Source organism: Anguilla rostrata, chromosome 1, assembly GCF_018555375.3.
Source record: "Anguilla rostrata isolate EN2019 chromosome 1, ASM1855537v3, whole genome shotgun sequence".
Lineage (NCBI taxonomy): Eukaryota > Metazoa > Chordata > Actinopteri > Anguilliformes > Anguillidae > Anguilla > Anguilla rostrata.
In genome coordinates this window covers 75,521,177-75,531,176 of record NC_057933.1, presented here as the reverse complement: position 1 = coordinate 75,531,176, position 10,000 = coordinate 75,521,177, and the positions used below count along the sequence as shown (strand labels likewise).

The 10,000-nt window shown below is 53.2% G+C and overlaps 1 protein-coding gene across 1 annotated transcript in view; it reads right to left on the bottom strand.

Annotated features, from left to right (window-relative positions):
- pacrg (PARK2 co-regulated) overlaps window positions 1-10,000 on the bottom strand; it is a 144,225-nt gene that overhangs the window by 67,505 nt on the left and 66,720 nt on the right. The gene's annotated exons all lie outside the window — the stretch shown is intronic.

Below are 10,000 nucleotides of genomic sequence, written 5' to 3'. Positions count from 1 at the left end.
TTTTTGCAAAATTCTGAGTCAGTGTCCTAGAACTCCATCGCTCTCAGTCACCAGTAGCGACTGTGACATCAGCGTTAGAACGTTCAGCCACCATTCTAATGACGTGCTTGTGACCTCACAGCTTAACGGGGTGAGAACAGAGGCCCCGGCCTCAGGAAACAAATCAGGTAGAACATGGCTTCAGATTGATTTTTTAAAAATCAAAAGAAAAAAAGAATTATGATCTTATGTTAGAACCAGTTCACCTGAAGCGCACAGAAGGAATTACGATCATATCTGCCAAGGTCATCGTAGGTAAAAAAGCATAGGTTTGACATTCATGGCGAAATAAAATGAAATTTATGCATTTATTACTGTCAAGTGTTGTTGGTTTTCCCAGAGTGGTGAGGTTATTTAAATGCCAACTGAAATGGGCACCAGAAATGTAAAATTATGCGAAGCCTGAGAAATCAATCAGTCACAGGTAATTTCAGGATGCAATAATATCAAACACCCTGGAAATAAGAGCGGGGAGGGAAACACAGGCATTAAAGATGAGGGTGGGGGGGTGGGGGAGTGGAGGAGGGGGGAGGGGCGAGCTCCACCTGCGCGAGTCTGTTTTTAGGGAAGTGAGCAGGTAACTGTAATTAGAAGCACACAGAGCTGCCTGTCTGCTGTGTGTCTGGCAGGCTTTAATGCGGACAACAGAGGGGTAAATAAAGAGAGGTGAGTGAGCGGTCCTAGCGGTCCTGCAGCTGTGACTGCCTGCCATAGGGGGCGCTGTTTCAAACCACTGGAGGACCAGCAGACAGCACCCACGCTGATCTCATCGGCACGTGCTCTGGCTGGGCAAACTGCCCCGGGGGGTGTAAGGGGGGTTGGGTGGGGGGGGGGGGGGTTCGTAATAGGAGAGCTGAACACGTGCCTGTACACCTCGGCACCCCCCAGCCCGCCCCCGCCCCGCTAGGCGCCAAGGGCTTTCGCCAAAATGTCACAGGGACATCAGGGGCCGCTTTGAAGCTCCCCCTGGGACAGGACAGGACACCTTCAGAGACCGACGTCCTGGGGGGGGTGGGGGGGGGGGGGGGGTGTGTGGTACGTGTGGCGTCAGCTCAGAAACGCAGCCCGTAGCTTTGAGCCAATTTACTTGGCGACCTTGACCTTTACAGAGCCGGTCAAGAGCATCACCATGAGTCACTGCGTCAGATATGGGAGGAATGAGAGAGAGAGAGAGGGAGAGAATGAGAGACAGAGAAAGAAGAGAGAGAGAGAGAGAGGAGAGAAAGGAGAGAAGAGAGAAGAGAGAGAAAGAGGAGAAGAGAGAGAGAGAGGAGAGAGAGAGAGAGAGAGAGAGAGAGAGAGAGAGAGAGGAGAGAGAGAGAGAGAGAGAGAGAGAGAGAGAGAGAGAGAGAGAGAGAGGGGGAGAGAGAGAGAGAGAATGAGAGACAGAGAGAGAGAGAGGGGGGGGAGAGAAAGTGAGACAGAGAGAGGGAGAAACACACAGAAACACACAGAGAAAGAGAGAGGGAGAAAGTGAGACGAAGAGAGAGAAGCAAGCAGAAAGACAGAAAAGAGGGAGAGGGAGGGAGAGATAGAGAGAGAGACAGAGAAAGAGAGAGGTTGACCGGGTGGATCAGTCAGTCCCGTGACCCTTCTCTCTCCGGCCTTAGCCCAAAGGGCGAGCGAGCGGAAAGCCAGCGCCATTGTGCCGGATTTAAACTTGGGGCAGGCTGGGAAATCCCCCGTTCCCCACAGCTCACAGCCCAGCTGCGGGTCATGAGAGCGGCGGCCATGCCAGCTCCATCTCCATACTGCAGACACCGGGAGCCACACAGCCAAAGAAAAGGCCAAAAACCGCCAAAAACAGAAGAGGAAAAACTTAAATGAGGAAAAAAGATGAAGTTGAAATGTGAACTTTTGAGCAGAGGTTACTTCAGACTTGGAGGACATTAAGGAAATCTGCAGAGCGGGTTCCTAAACTTCAGCGTGACATCATAACTGCAGGAACCCGCACAGTGGTGCAGGACTAACGCCATCACCGCCAATAAAAAAAAAACGTGAAGGAGCGTGAATCGGTTACTCTCAAGATGGCGGAGTTGACCTGAAGCCCGGTTCAGGGGGGGTTGGCGGGATGGAGGGGGCGGGATTCACGGTGACTGACATGGCGCTCGGTGGCCATGGCTACCACAGCCCCAAGTCTCTGCGGTTCAGCTCAGCCTCCTGGCAGGTCTGCTCGGACCCTGGCGGAGACGGCGGTTGGCGGGACAGAAGCGTCCCGGCACGCCTGTCTGAACACCCGGCAGGCCGAGAAAAAACCCGCCGGCGTTGGGCCGGCACCGCGTCGGCGCTGAGCGTTCCGCTGCTAACCGGGGACTCCTGCGCTCAGCTGATACCGGCTCAGAGCTCAGAGCTGCTCACTGAGTCTGAGTGTGTGTGTGAGTGTGTGAGTGTGTGTGTGTGTGTGAGTGAGTGATACACACAAACACACTCACACACTTTCACACATACACACACACTCACACACACACACTCACTCACACACCACACACCACACACACGCACACACACGCATACACACACTTTCACACACACACACACACACACACTCCCTCTAAAGGAGATGAAAAGCGGAGCTTTGTGTATTTTAATGTGTACAGACAGAGGCAGTCCCGTAAGGCCCCGTCCTGATGAAAGGCGGAATGTGGGACTGCGGCTCTGATCATCGCCTGTACTCAAGGCCAGCCGCCTGTCAGAGAGACCAGAGAATCCCCACGTCTGCCAGCGCTAGCCGCTAAGGGAACGAGCGCAGAGTAGAACAGAGAATCCCCACTTCTGCCAGCGCTAGCCGCTACAGGAATGAGCGTAGAGCAGAACACCGTGTTTTAGTAGCGTTAGCCGCTAAAGGAGCGAGCGTAGAGTAGAACACCGTGTTTTACTAGCGCTAGCCGCTAAAGGAACGAGCGTAGAGTAGAACACCGTGTTTTACTAGCGCTAGCCGCTAAAGGAACGAGCGTAGAGTAGAACACCGTGTTTTACTAGCGCTAGCCGCTAAAGGAACGAGCGTAGAGTAGAACACCGTGTTTTACTAGCGCTAGCCGCTAAAGGAACGAGCGTAGAGTAGAACACCGTGTTTTACTAGCGCTAGGCGCTAAAGGAACGAGCGTAGAGTAGAACACCGTGTTTTATTAGCGCTAGCCGCTAAAGGAACGAGCGTAGAGTAGAACACCGTGTTTTACTAGCGCTAGCCGCTAAAGGAACGAGCGTAGAGCAGAACACCGTGTTTCACTAGCGCTAGCCGCTAAAGGAACGAGCGTAGAGCAGAACACCGTGTTTCACTAGCGCTAGCCGCTAAAGGAACGAGTGTAGAGTAGAACACCGTGTTTTACTAGCGCTAGCCACTAAAGGAACGAGCGTAGAGCAGAACACCGTGTTTTACTAGCGCTAGCCGCTAAAGGAACGAGCGTAGAGCAGAACACCGTGTTTTACTAGCGCTAGCCGCTAAAGGAACGAGCGTGGAGAGAACACCGGTTTTACTAGCGCTAGCCGCTAAAGGAACGAGCGTGGAGCAGAACACCGTGTTTTACTAGCGCTAGCCGCTAAAGGAACGAGCGTAGAGTAGAACACCACATTTTACTAGCGCTAGCCGCTAAAGGAACGAGCGTGGAGCAGAACACCGTGTTTTACTAGCGCTAGCCGCTAAAGGAACGAGCGTAGAGTAGAACACCGTGTTTTACTAGCGCTAGCCGCTAAAGGAACGAGCGTAGAGCAGAACACCGTGTTTTACTAGCGCTAGCCACTAAAGGAACGAGCGTAGAGCAGAACACCGTGTTTTAGTAGCGCTAGCCGCTAAAGGAATGAGCGTAGAGAGCGCTGTTCCATTCCGTCCTCACTGGCTCCGCCCACGCAGCTTTCACTGGGCGGAGTTAAGCGCGGTTCTGTGAATGGTCACAGCCCCGTGGGTGTGCCTTAAAAAGCAGGCGCGCGATAGGCCGACCGTTTAAAAGGAGGCCTGTCCTCACATACCTTCCACAGGCTTACTGTCCTGGCCTCACAGCTTAAAAACGGTGTGTGAGAGGGAGGAGGAGGGTGGAGAGGACGAATAGAGTGGGGGGGGGACACCCCAGAATGTGCCCTAGTTTTTAAAGGTGAGGCTGCTAAATTAAGGCCGGATTACAGTAACAGCACCAGGGAGACCAGCAACTGCAGGGAACTGGGCCAGAACTCAGAGACAGAGAGAGAGAGAGGGAGAGGGAGAGAGAGGGAGAGAGAGAGGGGAGGGAGAGAGAGAGGGGAGGAGAGAGAGGGGAGAGAGAGGGGAGGGAGAGAGGGAGAGAGAGATACAGAGAGAGAGGGAGAGAGACAGAGAGAAGGGAGGGAGAGAGGGAGAGAGAGAGAGAGAGAGAGAGAGAGAGAGAGAGAGATAGAGAGATGTCGTGCTAGGACAGCTTTACTGTGAATGTACAGAGGAAAAAGGAGATCAATCTTTTTGAAACCGTCTGTTCTCTGAGATCCCTATTCTCTCTGAGTGAGTGAGTGTGTGTGTGTGTGTGTGTGTGTGTGTGTGTCACAACCAATCATAGTGCTGCTGCTGGGGACCCTCTCTGCGGGATCACTGCTCCACACGCAAACTTTCAAACCCCTAACCGACACCGAAAATAACAAAACAAAACAGCAAAAAAAAAAAAAAAAAAACTATTCTCAAAACGCAAATCCTGGATCAATTTGTCCTCTGCGCTCGTTTTGTTGTGGAGATTCTGTGGTCCGCGCTAAATTATTTATCGATAACTTAGTTCTCCTTCCTCAGAGGAGAGCAGAAAGAAACTCTCTGAACCCGTGAAACGTTAAAAAAAAAAGAGAAAGAAAAGAGAGAGAAAGGGTTTCTCCGCCTGACATCAGAAAAGGCTGCGAAGGCTGGGCTGTGGGAGAGAGGGAGCTGAGGGGGGGAGCTGGGGGGGGAGAGAGAGCTGGGGGGGGGGAGAGAGCCAGGGGCTCTGATGGCCACACCCGGGCCGTCTCGACCGGGTCACCCTTCTCTCCCGTCCCGTGGGCGCGAGCGCAGGGAATTCTGGGAGGTGAGGGGCTCGAGGCAAAGTGTGACGTCACAGGTGACCAGAGGAACGCTGTTTGGAAAGAGGGGGACGCTGAGGGGGTGTCACCCTGAGAACAGGGCAGTCAAGCGCTCACACAGACGGGACAGGGTGTACCCCCCACACCAACCGGGTTGGGCGAACCCCCCCCCCCCCCGAAATTCCAGCCCAGATGAATTTTACTTCCTGAAGTTTTACCGATGATATTTAGAAGCTATTTGCAAATGAGATGAATGGGAAAGTGCAAGAGTCGTACTTTTGTCACAGCAATCCATCCGAACTCCCCACATTCCATATACACAGCGAAACCGAAACGTAATTCAACCCCAACACATTTTTAGTCTCACATTAGTCTCTCATTTCTGTTTCTTTTCTGCCAAATACGGCAAAAAATGTTCCCAATGAGGTGAGACTTTTACTCATTTCACGATTTGCTAAAGGGGTGAGAAAATTTCACTTCTCAAGCAAATAGTAACTTACGACAAGCTAATATTTTCTACTTGAGAGAAAAAAAAAGATTTTGAATCTCGTTACGAGACAATAATACTTGTTTAGACAGATGAACATACAGATCATTTGATCGGTTTAGATCAATTTTGCACACAGTCAAGACCACCACCCAAAATAAGTATCTGACTCAACTATTTAAATAAAAGTAATCACACATCCAGACCATAATAATAACACATCCAGATAAAAGATAAAAGATGCGTAAGGAATGTCAGGTGGCGCTCGGCTGCTCTTCCTCTCTAATCAGAGGTCAGGCGGTAATTTTGCGCTTTTGTGTCAGAGGGTTCCGCAAAGAGGCCGGCAGCGAGCGAGGGTCGGCAGGCCCCGCCCTCTCCCCCCGTGAGTGACAGCTGGGCCGTTGAGCTCGGGAGGCGCCCTCCGGGAAGGGTAGAGGCAGGATGGGCGGAGCGTTCTCCTGACGGACAGCTCGCCGCGTCCCTTCCCCGCCCCCCCCCCCCATCATCCCGACGGCCATTTTACCTGCTTCTGCTCCCGCCGTCTTTCTGAGAAGACAAGATTACAGGAGGAGATCGCTCCTTTATAAAAATAAAGGTGGGATTTAAAATGTCCGGCCCGCCCGTGCTCTCCGTGCGCGTGTTCGAAGCGCTCCACACGCAGCCCCTCGTCTTCCTTTTAATCCGTCCGTTTAACTGCCGTGGAAAAAGCACTTCATTACGGAGAGGAGCGCTCTGCTCTTAATTTAATTAAGGCCGGAGAAGGCGCAAGGAGGGGTGGGGGGCGGGGGGAGAGGGGGGGTGTAAGGGGCCAAATGCTTTCTGCCGAATCGCTGCAGAGGTTTTTATTTATTTATTTATTTTCTGCAGGCTGCCTGCACTCATTTCATTTGGCAAACACATGAGGGTGTAATTAATACATCAGGCAAATGGGCCCCCCCCCCACCCCTGCAACTGGGTCCAGCTCCCCCCCCTGCATCACTGACCCCCTCCCTGCAGCTGGGTCCAGCCCCCCCCCCCCTCCATTACTGACCCTCACCCTGCAGCTGGGGGTTCAGGTGCACCACCCCCCCCATTGCCACAGAGCTGCTCCACTCCACTGCTGGAAATGACCAGCAGAAACATCACCCAGAAACTGAGCTTCACCAGAATGGCAGACAGGTACACACTTCATTTCCTCCTGGGATCACACACACACTCACACACTTACACACACACACACCCACACAAGCACTCACACACACACACACACACACACACTCACACACACTCACATACACTTACACACACACACACACACACACACTCTTTCACACAAGCACTCACACAAACACACATACTCTCTTTCACACAATCACACACACACACTCACACACCACACTCACACACACACACTCACACACACACACACTCACACACACACACTCACACACACACACACACACACTCACACACACACACACACACACACACGCTCGGGCCTCTCAGGCCTGCACACAGAGAGCAGAGCGAGCGCAGCCCCCGCCTTCCCGCTGATGAGGTCACAGCCGTCTGGCGGGAAGTTAGCGGGAGCGCGGGCGCCGGAGCCCCCGCTGCCGGAGCAGCACGTGCCAGCCAGTCGCTCCCGCCATTTTGTCATTTTCGGTCGCCGCGCCGACGCCGTGCCCCGAGGCGATTCCACGCGGGCAGAGACAGAGGCTTCGCCGGCGCCATGGGAACATAGCGGCGGAAGAGCCGGCCCGCCGCGCCCCGCCGCGTCGTTAGCACGCACGCGGAGGCGGGGGCGAAGTGGGCGAGGGCGCCTGTCGGATTATACAGAGGGCGGCACGTCAGAGCGTGAGCGATGATGCGCAGTGGGGGGGGGGGTGCAGTGGTGTTGGGGTGGGGGGGGGGAAGGGGAGGGGGAGGCAGGGGAGGGCCGGGGGGGGGGGTTGTCAGGCTGCGTCAGCCGTCCCAGAGCCCGTCAGATGAAGACGGAGCTCTCTTCTGACAGGTTTATTGAAAAGCTGCAGGCGGACGCAGCAAGACTCCTGTACTGCACAGTGTGCACGTTCAGCCTCTGTCTCTCCCTCTCTCTCTCTCTCTCACTCTCTCTCTCTCTCTCTCTCTCCCTCTCTCTCTCTCACTCCCTCTCTCTCTCACTCCCTCTCTCTCTGTCTTTAGCTATCCCGCTCCCTCTCTCTCCCTCGCTGTCTCTCTCTCTCTCCTCTGTCTCTAGTTATCCCACTCCCTCTCTCTCTCTCTCTCTCTCTCTCCCTCTGTCTCTAGTTATCCCACTCCCTCTCTCTCCCTCGCTGTCTCTCTCTCTCTCCCTCTGTCTCTAGTTATCCCACTCCCTCTCTCTCCCTCGCTGTCTCTCTCTCTCTCCCTCTGTCTCTAGTTATCCCACTCCCTCTCTCTCCCTCGCTGTCTCTCTCTCTCTCCCTCTGTCTCTAGTTATCCCACTCCCTCTCTCTCCCTCGCTGTCTCTCTCTCTCTCCCTCTGTCTCTAGTTATCCCACTCCCTCTCTCTCTCTCTCTCTCTCTCTCTCTAACTGTCTCTGTCCCGGCAGAGTGATTGGAGGGCATCATCTTTAACCCGGGGGGGGGGGGGTAAAGCAGCTTTGCTACCAGACCGATAGGGGACTGGGAACCGAAACCCAGCGGCGCCGTGGAAACGGACCGGCCGCCGCGTCGCTCGCGTTTCTGTGTTTCGCGGGAGAACCGAGCAGAACCCGAGTCTCTCCCTCCGGCCTCTCGGTCCGCAGAGAGCACCCGGGGCCCCCAGGCCTCTTCACCGCCTCCGGGGGGGTGGGGGGGGGGGGGGGCGAGGGGCGGAGGGCGGGGGGGGGGGGGGTCTGCTAATGAGAAAGAATGAGGAGGAGAGGAGGCAGAGCCTGTGAATGAAATATGGCTTCTCCTCCGTTTGCAGAGACAGAGCGGCCTGTCACGGGCCCGGCAGGGCCCGGGGAAGCCCGGCTAAGTGGCCCGGCCATTTCCCCCGCCTTTCCGACCGGCTGCCCCCATATTAGGCTTTTACAGGCTATTACACACCATAATTGGGCAGCATATTGAATTCTGCGCCATTTTCTCTCTTTTCCGTGTATATAGGCTACTGCGCGCGCACACACACACACACACACACACACACACACACATGCGAAGGCCCAGTGTTAAAGTTGTGGTTTCACTGCAGGTGACCTAGTAAAGTTAGTTGCGCAAAACCAGGTTAGAAAATCAGTGGTTAAAAAAAAAAAACACAAAACTGTCCAGAAAAGAGGAATTTTGAAAAGTGGCAATATGTAAAACAGACAGTTTGGGCAGCGATCACACGCAAAATGAATGGATTTATTGAGCAGACGGATAAAATAAATCAAACATGGAAACACATTCCAGGGACACAAAACCAAAAACAGCCTTTTAAATACGCCCACAGTCAAACTATAGAGATTCAGGGCAGGCCATGTTGGACATCGCAAAGTAATCTGAAATATAAAAAAACACAAATATCTGCTTTTGAATACCACGGCTCTAACATCAACATTCAGCACTTCCTGAACCGCACAGCTGAACTCTACACTGTGAACGGATTTTCATGGATTTTCCTCATATGTTATTCAAATGAAGAGTACATAAACTTGCTGAAACAATTTAGTCTACACGTGTTGCTCAAAGCTACAACATCTGTGCCCCACCTGGGAATCGAAGCGGCAGCTCCAAGGTGCAGAACCACTGAGCAAGTCCCTAAAATCCAGCGCTAGGTGCGTTCATGGCAGATTATACGTTGGGTAGTGATCAGTGAAATGCATTTGAACAGCCCAGCACAGCATCTGAACTCCACCGCATTGCGCTGATTGCACAAATAGCTCTTGTTAACTTTTCAAAGGTAAAATTTCAAAAAAAAAAAAAAAAGAACGATAAACTTTCGAGTCTCTAACCTGCATGTGTTTGGACTGCGGGAGGAAACCAGAGTACCCGGAGGAAACCCACACGGACACGGGGAGAACATGCAAACTCCACACAGAAAGGCCCCAAGCCGAGAGTTTAACAGGGAACCGGGAACCCAGGTTGCCTTATGGAGCGGCAAATATGTCAAAATAAAAGCTCCCGAACCCTACGTGTCTGTCACAATCCCTACAGAGCTGTTCAGTGAATGGAATGTGAACACTGCAGGAGAAGGGCTAGCTGTGAGATGGCTGAATGTGGTGAATGACGTCTGTCCCTGCGCATGGACTGCAGAGAGCGGTGCGGACTGAGTGTTACTGCGGGAGTCTCTCTGATCAGCACACTCTCACACACATCAGAGATCAGCCAGAGCAGCAAAGAACACACACACACACACACACACTCTCACACACATCAGAGATCAGCCAGAGCAGCAAAGAACACACACACACACACACACACATCAGAGATCAGCCAGAGCAGCAAAGAAGGGAATGCCTGAGCATACACACACACACACACACTCACACACACACGCTCACTCAC